Consider the following 12,717-nt stretch of genomic DNA (forward strand, 5'->3'; position numbering starts at 1 on the left):
AAAAATGTCATGAGATCAGAATACCCTACCAACCATAAATAATTGTCTTGTTCTATTTCTCGTTTGCTAGAGAACAAAGCGAAAAGTTTCAGAGACCCAAATGTTATCGGTATTGAAAAAGTCAGGATGTCAGGTGCTCGGCCTAAAACATATGAACGGATATTTATAGACTCAGCATGTCATGTGCATTTATTAAAATCCAAAGAATATATTGCCATGTCAGTACTCGCTAAAACTCATGATTGTGGTATGTACTTTTTATTTTGTAAGATTAGTAGTTCAGATGGCTTGCAACTCCTTTTGTGTACTTACAGTTCTTGTTACCGAATTTAATATGTGTACATACAATTTTTTAGTGTGTTGAGATTCTGTACCTACAAATTTTGTTAAAAAATGTGCTTACCACTTTTTTTAGCGCCGAAAAAATGTTGTGAATATTGGATGCTATGTTGATTGAGACATCGAGGACTTCATACGATTGGTCTGACACATTCACAAATCTGAATGGGTGGACAAGAAACATCAAAAACAACAAGCTTTTGGCTAACACTCTGTTCTCTCCTTAGTCTAGATGCTCCTTGCACCACAGAATTATTGGTAAGATCAGAAGCGACCCAGATCGGGCTAACCAAGAACTGTATAACCATTGCCCATTGGCACGGCATAAGAAATTGCGTAACCCAACAATTGACCCAGATTGGTGCCATCAAGCATGAGTAAGGTGACTGGAAGGTGAAATGGTCGATGCTCCGAGGCTGCATAAACGACAATAGTAAAAAAACACCCTTCCTACCTCGCCCATGATGCTTGCACCACACGTTTGGGTGTATGCAGAAGAAGCTCATGGCCCACTCCATTGTGTTTCCACACAGACATGGTAAATTTGGTGAGGAGGTTGTGGAGGAGCGATGTCTCACCAAAGGATGCACTCATGGCCAGAAGAGGAAAGCAATGTGCAGCACTTCTGAATAGCCCAAGATTACAATAGGAAGGCCTCAAAGGAGCCGGCGATTTGTAGTAGATGAAAAGCGATGATGAGGTAGCTCAGCAGGTTGCTTGGTCGGGCCTGGTTTTCCTCAATGCCTCATGGGAGGTCCAAGCCTCTAGGCTATTCCATGTCCTTGTTCCGATTTTTTTTAAAGCACGCTGACAGAAAATCAAAAAAATATTAGCCATATTAGTTTTGCACATGCCATAAATACTTATGTTGCTCTCTTGCTCGTGTGCGGGAGAATAAAACTAAAAAAATTCACAGACTGGAGGTTGTCGGTATTAATTTTTTCCGGATGGCAGGTGCTCCGATTAAAATATTTGCATGGGTATTTACATAATTTGCATGGGAATTTAGTAATATCCAAAGAGTCGTTCGCCGTGAAATTATTCATTAAACATCATAACAATTTTTTGTACATTTTTGACTTGTAACCTCAGTGTTTTCCTGATTGCATTCTTCTCGCTTTTATTTGTACTAACTATTTTCTGTAGAAAGTTAATTTTATGTACATTCCGTTTTTAGCATGTAAAATTTCGGTATATTCCATATTTTTTTTAAATGTACTTACCACTTTATATTTACCTAGCCCCTACAGAGTGTTACGAGGATTGGAAGCCACATCACATATAGCTTAATGAATACTTCTTCAAACGACATCTTTGGCACAGTCACTACCGTTCATGGCTGAACTAGATTAGTGGTTGTCCCACATTAGTTCAATAGCGTTGTTCATGCCATTCGTGTGGTGAACGCATTAAAAATTGTGAATGTGACTTGCGATTCATGCAAATATGTGATGTAAATGAAACCGTGAGCATACAATTTGTTACATGTTCCTTGCATAAATTAATATATGGAGAGTCATGAAAGTTTCATGGAATGTCAATCTGTGACATCCGATAATTCATGGGTTGCACATTTTTTACTTGCCAGCCAATGTGGAATAATAGGTTGTTAGAGTCCTTCAAGATTGATTACATCGGCAATGATCCCGACATCAGTTGCACCTCATCGTTGTCTCACCAGTATATCATCCCAACGACAAGTTCCTCGGGTTGTTTTCTGATGGGCACTATCAATATTTCACCAACAATTTTTTGTACTTTTTTCTCTTGTAACCTCAGTTTTTTCCTGATTGCATTCTTCACGCTTTTATTTGTACTAACCATTTTCTGTAGAAAGTTAATTTTATGTACATTCCATCTTTACCATGTAAAATTTCAGTATATTCCCTATTTTTTTAAATGTACTTACCACTTTATCTTTACCTGGCCCCTATAAAGTGTTGCGATGATTGGAAGCCACATTGCATAGCTTAATGAATACTTCTTCAAACGACATCTTCGGCACAGTCACTACTGTTCATGGCTGAACTAGCTTAGTGGTTGTCCCACATTAGCTCAATAGCGTTGTTTATGCCATTCATGTGATGAACGCATTAAAAATTGTGAATGTGACTTGTGATTCATGCAAATATGTTATGTAAATGAAACCGTGAGCAATACAATTGGTTACAAGTTCCTTGCATAAATTAATATATGGAGAGTCATGAAATTTTATGAAATGTCAATCTGCACATCTGATGATTCATGGGTTGCACGTTTTTTACTTGCCAGCCAATGTGGAATAATAGGTTTTTAGAGTCCTTCAAGATTGATTACATCGGCAATGATCCCGACATCAGTTGCACCTCATCGTTGTCCCACCACTATATCATCCCAACGACAAGTTCCTCTGGTTGTTTTCTGATGGGCACTATCAATATTTCACCAACAAAGAGGTTGTTGATCATGTAGATATATTAACATCTAAGCATCCCGAGTGTGATCCTGCTTAGCACCTCATACGACAATTGTTACTCTGGGCTGTAAAGAAGGCTCATGAGCAACCAACTCTATCCTTTGCGCAACACAACCTGACTGCACAAACCAATTTTTTTACATTGTTCTTAACTTCACTTGTCTATTAATTGCAAGGTATGAACTACCATGAACTGCTCAATATATCCCATAGTGAGAGGAGGAAGTAACATGACGATGTGTAAATTGTCATGACATTTTTCAAGGGGAAGGTATGGAGATCCACCATTTAGGCATAGTGTTGGTGGTCCAAAATGTGTCCTTTTCTTCATAGAGATTCAGAGGTCCGTTGCCTTGTGAGCAATTCAAGGTGTTTCATAGTTAATAGAAGCTCTAAACTAAATGCTTCTGGTGGGCTAGTAGGGTATGATGACATCGAAAAGCTGGAACGAGTAGGATTGTCGAGGCACCTCCACCGTGAATAACCTTCTTAGTTATTTTTTTCAGTAAGAGAATCATGTTCGGCAAGAGGGACTCCAGTTCTCATATGCTATGTACTTAGGTTTCCTCGGCAATGATGGTTATAGGTGATGCTGATAGAAAGAAGAAGGGGAAAATGTATAGGTCCAATAAGAATTCAATGTTTGTTTCGTTTCCCGTACATGACCAACATTAATATATTCCACTAGAGGCAGTCGCATGCCTCTTCGCGCCATCAGTTTTATCCAATTAAAACTTCTTGCACAAATCTTTATTAGGCGCTACAAGAAATACATCACTCTGCGAGCACATAATTTAGTGGTGACCGAGTTTGCACTAATATTTTAACTGTACTTTCCTAGCTTTCAATATCGATGGCTGAGAAGTAGTTTGCACCTAACTTTCATGAAGACAACACTTTTCATTAGTCACAAGTATTTCCTGTAAATTACCACACGTGAACGGCGTTTAGCACAATACATGACATGATATATGATATTTTTTTTCAAAATTCCCTGTAACTTTGTTCCTATGTTGGGATCATTAGTTGATCAATTTATTGTTCTATACTTTTCTTATGATAACAAGATGACAAACACAATGCATGTTTTCCTTCTTCCCTCGTGTTTCACCCAATAGCAAATTCAGTTTCGATCAAGGAATGTTATTTATATAGACCAATTATAATAAGAAAATGCAGCCATATGAATTTGTTCGGATTGAGAATAGACATAGAAGGGTTCAAAAAATAACATAAACAAAATTGACATCCATTCCACAAACCAAAAAAAATAGTGGATGCTATGCACCTGACATTTTTAATAAGCTTATTCAATATATTTTAGGTCCACCTTCAATAATGGCATCATTTTATCATATGGAAATACATCAAGATAGGTTAATGTATTTAGGTTTTTGCTGATGTCCTACGATGAAAATACATTAAGTTTGATAGACTCAAATATTATCGGTATTAAAAAATAGTCAGGATGTCAGGGGCTCGGCTTAAAACATATGCACGAATATTTGTCGAATCAGTGTGCCAAGAGCACTTGTTACAATCCAAAGAATCGATGGCCATGACAGTACTCACTAAAAATCGAAATTGTCATCTGCACTTTTTGTTTTGTAACATTAGTATTTCAGATGAATTGCAACTCCCTTCTATGTGTACTTGCAGTTTTTTATTAGGGAGTTTATTACGTGTACATACCATTTTTTTAGTATGTTAATTTATGTACTTAATTTTTTTAATGTACTAACCATTTTTTTACCTAGCCCCAAAAAATGTTGTGAATATCAGACGGAAGGTTGATTGGGACATTGGGGAACTCTTCAAACAACTGGTCCGGCACATTCAATGCCATCAAGGGCTTGACGAGAAAGTTTAAAAACAACAAACTTTTGGCCAACACTCTGTTCCCAAATTGATCCCGATGCTCCTTGGACCAAGAAATCATTGGGAGGATCAGAAGCGACTTGGATCAGGCAAGCCAAGAACTGTACACTACTAGGGAAAACCCTAGTAGTAGTGCGGGTTTGACGCCCACTAGTGGAGCGTGCTGCCACGCTACTAATAAGGCGCTACATCTATTACTTAGCAGTAGCGTGTGTGACACGGGCTACTACTAAGACACATAGCGGTAGCGCTTCTTCTCTCCCGCGCTGCTGCTAATCTAGCTAGTTGCAGCGTGTTTACTATCCATCGCTACTAGTATTCTTTTTTTCTTTTATTTTTTATGTTTTGTGTATTTATACGCCGTTATACAAATTTTGGTACAATACCAATTATGAGGTTTATATCATTATGTCCATAACAGTGTGTCAAATGAAGGTGGATTTGGTTCAAGTGGAGGCAATATGTGGTGCATGTCAAAAGTATACTACTAATCCAAACTTGATCTAGTTTGGACTAGTAGTACTTTCGATGTGCACCACATGTTGACTCCACTTGAATCTAATCCACCAGCACAAGCTATTTAATCATCATCATAGTATTTATTCAATCACCATAGTCATAGTGTAGCACATAATCATCATCAAACTCATTCTAGCTAGCTAATCACCACCAACACTAGATGTGGTAGCTATCTAATCACCACTAACACTAGCTAATAATAATCATCATAGTCATTACCACCTACACTAGCTATTTAATCATAATAGTCATAGTGTAGCACATCATCATCTTCAAACTCATTTCTAGCTAGCTAATCACTCCTGCTACTCTCTCTGGTAAAATGACATAAAACCTGTGTAGCTCTCCTCCTTCATCAAGTTGGAGCATGCAGATGAACTGTCTCCTAATCGTGGGCTGCGCTTCTGATTGCAGCCCCCTAGTACTTCTCTGTGCTCCTCCATCACAAATTTGGTCCAGTCTTTCACTATTAAGAATTCTTCGCAAATCCTAAGTGCACTAAAGTGATTTGTAGGATATCTTGGCCGTAAGCTAACAATACTCATGGTACCTCTAGTCTCGATTCCATGAGGCACAACATTCATCGGGAGTCCCTGTTGAAGAACATCGTATGGTAACATACTTAGCAATGAAGTTTAGCTTAAAAATAATGTATGGAAAAGATGCACTGAGGACAAATAGTAAAAATCTTACAATCTTTCCTAAATAGATGTGACTGAAGTTCATTACGAACACTATTGTCACACGTTTTCAGTACTAACATTTCTAAGTGCAGCAAGAAAATTTGTCTTGATAGTATCAAGATCCGCAAGCCATGAAACATAATGACTTAGCTCCTTGTAGTTAGTTCAGCCCCGGGACAGTAGTAGGTCCTGTATACCAAGCAACGGACATGTTCGCTTGAACGGAAATAAGCTGACAATATAAATTAGTTGTCAACTATTTTTGAATAAACAATATCAAAGACTTAAATATGGTTGAGAAACTCACATAATGGTATAACTGGAGGCGTCTGCACATCGACCGAGATGTCGTTATTACCTTCAATATCATCTTCCGGACGAATACCAAAGGTGATAACCATATCTGGCTCAAATGCATAAGTCTTGCATAGTGCCACTTGGAGGTGTAACCTGCAAACATGACCGGCCACTTGGGCAAGCACATATCCTATTTGAGAAACACAAGATATACATTTCAAAATATCTTATATGACTCAAATTAGCATGCATTCAACAAGCAAAAGTAAATCATCTCATGCGTCCGTACATCATCGAATATTATTACTAATACATCACGAATAGTATCATACATATAACATCACTAATACAAGTAAACTCTAGCGCACGACGGTTATCGGCGCGAGTGGTGGACACCCACAGAGAAGGAACCATCACATGATCATAGCTCCAGTGTGATCCCTGGAGAACCTGCCAGGTATTGGAGAACCTGTGCTCCAACGCAAACAAGTAGCGACGGATGTGCGCATCCTCCTCACTGACACAATGAGGCACCACCTCCATGGGGTCCTCGAGCCTCAGGACCGTCACTGGCCCATGCGACCGCCACCAAAGAAGGTTCGGGTCAACGATAGGCTGGCTCCTCACCAACCTGCGCCCCCTGGTAGGTAGCGCCTCCCAGTACCACCCCGGCGGAGCCCAGTCCCAGACATGGCCCATCTGGTGACGCAGGTGTCCTCCGCCGACTCGACGACGAGGATGCGGGATAGGCATCGTCGACGTCGATGCGGGAAAATTTTCTTTAACTAAAAAAATAACAACAATTAGTACCTAGTTCTTACTAACTAATTAGTACCTAGTTCTTACTAACAAATTCTTACCAACTAATTAGTACCTAGGAACTACTGCCCTAATTCTTACTAACTAATTAGTACCAAGGAACTACTGCCCTAATTCTTACTACCTAATTAGTAGTTATTACTAACTAATTAGTACCTAGGAACTATTGCCCTAATTACCATCTAATTTGATGAACCTAGGGGTGGAAAGTGGTAGCAAATATGCCAATTATCCAACTTTAAAGTGAAATAAGTGGTCAAATTTTACTCGTTTTATGATTCATCTTAGAAATTTGATTTGTTTCCACCGTTACATGAACCCTAACTAATTTGAGCTGCATCCGTATCCGATTCGTTTCCACCCTTACATGAACCCTAACTAATTTGATGCAACTAAGATATGAAGAAACCCTAGGCAATGGTAGGGGAGAGGGAGGAGCAAGCGTGCTCACCTCGGGTGCCTGCGACGAGGGAGGGGCAGGCGGCGTCGAGGTCGGGGTCGGGGCTCGGGCGCACGGCGGAGGGCGGCGTCAAGGTCGGGGTCGGGGGCGGCGTCCGGGGCGGCATTGAGGTCGTAGGTGGGGGCGGCGTTGAATCAGGGGTTGGGGGCGGCGTAGAGGGGTGCGGAGAGCGCGCGGCGGCGGATGGGCGATGGCGGCGGCGAGAGCGGAGGATTTGGATTTGGGGGAGGTGGCCGTGTGGAAGGACGAACGCCCTGGTTAAGTCAGAAGTAGCAGTAGTGTGTTCCAGAAAGCGCGCCACTGCTACGTTAGCTATAGAGTGTTCTGGGCTACGCGCTACTGTTACTCCTTTCTCTTTTCCCCTTTTTCATTAATTTTTCTTCACATTTTAGTTTTTTCCTTTCACCTTCTTCTATTTCTTTCATTTTCAATTACCTTTCTATATGCTTTCAATTTAATTTTATATCCTTTAGCAGTAGCGAGTTTAGAATAAAATGCGCTGCTAAAAAGATAGTAGCGGTAGCATGGTTCGATATAGATAGCTACTACTATGTGTAGCCTGTCGGTTAAGCCGTGGGAATTTTAGTAGTACCGTGTTTGGAATAAGGCGCGCTACTGCTAGAACTTTATCTGTAGTGCGGTCTGCAAGGGCGCGCTACTGCTACTTAGCACCAGCGTGCTTTTTTAACCCACGCTACCGCTAAAGTTCTTTGTATAAGGTTTTCCCCAGTAGTGGTATAACCATTGGCCATTGCCAACACATATGAAACTGAGGAACCAAGCGATTGACCCTTATTGGTGCCATGGAGCATGACTGCGGTGACTCAAAGGTGAAATGGTCGATGCTCCGGGGCTGCATAAATGACAGTGGTAAAACACCACTCACTGCGTACCTCGCCCATGATGCTTGCACCACACGTTCGGGTGTATGGAGAAGAAGCTCATGGACCACACCATTGTTTATTGACACAGAGATGGTAAATTTAGTGAGGAGGTTGTCGAACATCATTCTCTGGAGAAATGTTATAAACATGGCCAAAGGACCAAAGCAATGGGTGCCAGCCATGAGAGGCCCAAGATGAAAATAGCTAGGCCTAAAAGGAGCTGATCATTTAGCAATAGCCGAAAAGGCAATGACGAGGTAGCTTAGTAGGTTGCTTTGTCGTGATTTTCCTCAATGCCTTACTGGAGTTGCGAGTCTCCAGGCTATTTCATGTCCTTGTTCTGGTTTCTTTTCTTCCCAAAGGACACTAAGAGAGAAAAAATGAAAATATCATTAACCGTATGAGCTTTGCACGGGCGATAAATACTTGTATTGCTCTCTTCCTTGTTATGGAAGAAGAAAAGCGAAAAAATTTAGATACTGGAATTTGTCGGTATTAAATATTTCCGGATGTCAGTACTCCAATTGAAACATTTCCAGCGGTATTTATATGATTAGAGAGCCATGGTATTTAATAATATCCAAAGAATCGTGCTCCATTTAAGTATTCATTAAACATCATCACAATTGTTAGTACTTTTTTGTCTTGTAACATCACTGTTTTCTAGACGGCATAATCCTCGCTTCTATTTGTAATAACCATTTTCTTTAGCAAGTTAATTTTGTGTACTTATCATTTTTACCATGTAGTATTTTTGTATATAGCACCTTTTTAAAATGTACTTACCACTTTTTCTTTACCTAGCCCATACAAAGTTTTGCGAAATCTGGAAGCCACGTTTATCGTGACATCTAGGATGCTTAGCTTAATGAGGAATTCTTCAAACGAATTGTTCGGCACAATCAGTACCGTTGAGGGCTACACCAGATTATTGGTTGTCCAACATTAGCTCGTTGTTCATGCCATGCATGTTGATGAACACCCTAAATGTTGTGAATGTGACTTGCAATTCATGTAACACATGGTGCAAATATGGTACGGAATTGACACAGTGAGCAATACAATTTATTACATGTTCCTTGCATATGTTAATATATGGAGAGTCATCAAAATTTCCTGAAAATGTCAATCTGCAGATCCGATCATTCATGGGATGCACATTTTTTACATATCAGCCAAAGTGGAACAATAGGTTGTTAGTGTTCTTCAAGATTGGTTCCATCGGCCATGACCCCTACATCAGTTGCACCTCATCACCATCCCAGCACCATATCAGTCGCAACGACAAGTTCCTGGTGTTGTCGTCTGATTGGCTCTATCAGTATTTCACCAACAAAGAGATGGTTGATGAGGTACACATGTTCACATCAAAGCATCCCAAGGGAGATCATGCTTTGGATCTCGTTGGGGAATTGTTACCCTGGGCGGCAAGGAAGGCTAAGGAGCAAACAAATCTATACTTTGCCGAACACAAGCCTGCCTGCACAAACCGGGTTTTTTACATTGTTCCTAACTTCACATGTCTATTTATTGCAAGGTATGGAATGCCATGAACTGCTCAATATATCCCATGGTGAGAAGAGAAAGTACCATGGCGATGAGTCCATCATCGGGATCTTGTTCAAGGGGATTGTATGGAGATCCACCATTTAGGCATAGTGTTGGTGGTGCAAAGTGTGTCCTCGTCCTAACAGAAATTCAGAAGTCAGTGGCCTTGTGAGCAATTCAAGGTGTTTCAGAGTTAATTGAAGAGCCAAACTAAATTATTTCGGTGGGCTAGTAGGGTATGGTGACATCAATCAGGTGAAACGAGTAGGACTAGTATGCATAGTTCGCCAGGAGGGACTATAGTTTTCACATGCTATGTACATAGGTTTCCAAGGCAATGATGGTTATAGGTGATGCTGATATAAAGAAGAAGGGGAAATGTATATGTCCAATAAGGATGATATGTTTGTTCCTTTGCCTATACATGACCGACATTAATATATTCCACCAGAGGTAGGCGCATGCTTCTCCGAGCCATTAGCTTTATCCAATTATGACTTCTCACAAAAATCTATATCAGGCACTAAAATAAGTACATCATACTGCAAGCACATAATCCAGTTCATATTGAATTTTCCGTTCATAGACTACACAAGCAATAGAAGCATCACTAACTTTTTTGAGAGAATCATAGCCTAAATATTTTGTATATACATTGGTATAAGATCCTCCACATCGACCTCATATTCATCTAAATGAAAAAACTAAAGTTTCTAACTCCACGTCAACCAGTTGGCCATATCCAGACCTTGGCAATTGACAATTCCACATGTTATTCCAGTGTAGTTAGCCACACCTCCGGATTCAGCTGTGTCCAAATCTGGACAAATCTGCACCGAACTTTCAGGAAGCTTACACTTTTCATCAGTCTCAATTATTTCATGTAAATTACCACACAACAACCACGGTCAGCACAATATATGAAATGATATATGATTTATTCAGTATGCCCTATAATTTTGGGAGGATTATAAGAAATGCTGATTGGACCCATGAGGATCTATACATGCAACGCCCATTGGTAACGAGCGACAGAAGTCATAAACTATTGGTTGAACCTGATTGGTTCCATGTCGCATGACTGCGTAGACTGAAAGGTGAAATGGTTAATGCTCTGATGTTGTAGAAACGATGGCGGTAAAACACCACTCCTTTCAACCACATAGTGCCTCAGCCCTAAAGCTTGCACTAGACACTGTGGTATGGTGAGATGAAGCTCATGGTCCACACTATGGTTGCTACGCAAGGTCACATGCAGTATGTCTAGTGGAGAGGTGAAAGTGCGTTATATCGACTAGAGGGGGGTGAATAGGCGATTTTTATGAATTCCTCACTGAGGAATTTGCCGGTGAGGAAATTCCTTAGCGAAGAACTACTTGCAGCGGAATAAGTACTCAGAAGTAAGCATAACAGAATACAAGCATGGTCATCATGATGAAATGAGGACAAGCACACAGTACTGAAAGCGTAAGCACAGGATAACACAAGATGAAGACAAACAGACTGAAGAAATTGAACTGAGGAAATTGAGAAAGTCTTTAGTCAAAGTCTTCAAGCACAGATATGAACAAACACACAACACAGTAATGAGGAAATGAAAGGGTTGAGGAAATAGAACCAGTTAGTTGGTGAAGACAATGATTTGGTAAACCAGTTCCAACTGCTGTCTTAGTTGTACGTGTGGTTGGAGCGGCTGAGTATTTAAACTTGAGGACACGCAGTCCCGGACACCCAGTCACTGAGCACGCAGCTCAGGACACCCACTCCTCACTGTATTCTCCTTGAACTAAGGTCACGCAGACCTCGTCCAATCACTCGTGGTAAGTCTTCAGGTGACTTCCAAACCTTCACGGACTTGGTCACTCGGCGATCCACAATTCCTCTTGGATGCTCTAGACCATGACGCCTAACCGTCTGGAAGAAGCACAGTATTCAAAGGTAACAAGCGTCGGATCTACGCAGGATCAATTTCTTCAGTGATGCTCAATCACTTTGGGTTTGTGGGAGTTTGGCTTTGGGTTTTCCTCACTTGATGATTTTCGCTCAAAGTCCTCGGAGGATGGGTTGCTCTCAAATGACAAGTGTCAAGTTCTCTCGGAGCAGGCAACCAGCTAGTGGTTGTTGGGGGAGACTATTTATAGCCTAGGGAGCAGCCCGACATGATAAGACATAAATGCCCTTCAATGATATGACCGTTAGGTGGATAAGATATTTTGGGACAGCTGGCGCGCAACACAGCAACGGTCGGAAATTTGACTCTCAAATTCCTCAGGGCTATCATGTTCCTCACTGTGTAGGCAATTCACACTGGCGAATTCCTAACTCCTCAGTCAGAGCAAAGTCCTCAGTGATCAGAAGAACTGCGTCTCTGTCACTGAAGAAATTGACTGAACTGTAGGAGATTTCCAATGGCTTCACTCTAAGGGATTGGTAGGTGTAGGATTTTAAGTTGAGCATCACATGGAAATTTTTCCTTAGTATTTCCTCGACCCCCTTTAACAGTACGGTGTTTCCTATGACTCAAGAAAGAGAAAATCAAACTACGAAAACAAAAGTCTTCACGCTTCATGTTCCTCAAATGAATACCAAGTCTTCAAGGTCACACCAATTTGTTCACTTTCAAAGTCTCCAGAGAGTCTTCAGAATACCAAAGTCTTCAGTCGAAGAACTTCATTTTTAGGGGTCGACTTTCTCTGTAAATATCAAACTCCTCATAGACTTATAGACCTGTGTACACTCACAAACGCATTTGTCCCTTAACCTATAAGTCTTCAATACACCAAAATCACTAAGGGTCACTAGATGCACTTACAATCTCCCCCTTTTTGGTGATTG

The sequence above is a fragment of the Triticum dicoccoides genome, chromosome 7B (genome assembly GCF_002162155.2).
Source record: "Triticum dicoccoides isolate Atlit2015 ecotype Zavitan chromosome 7B, WEW_v2.0, whole genome shotgun sequence".
Lineage (NCBI taxonomy): Eukaryota > Viridiplantae > Streptophyta > Magnoliopsida > Poales > Poaceae > Triticum > Triticum dicoccoides.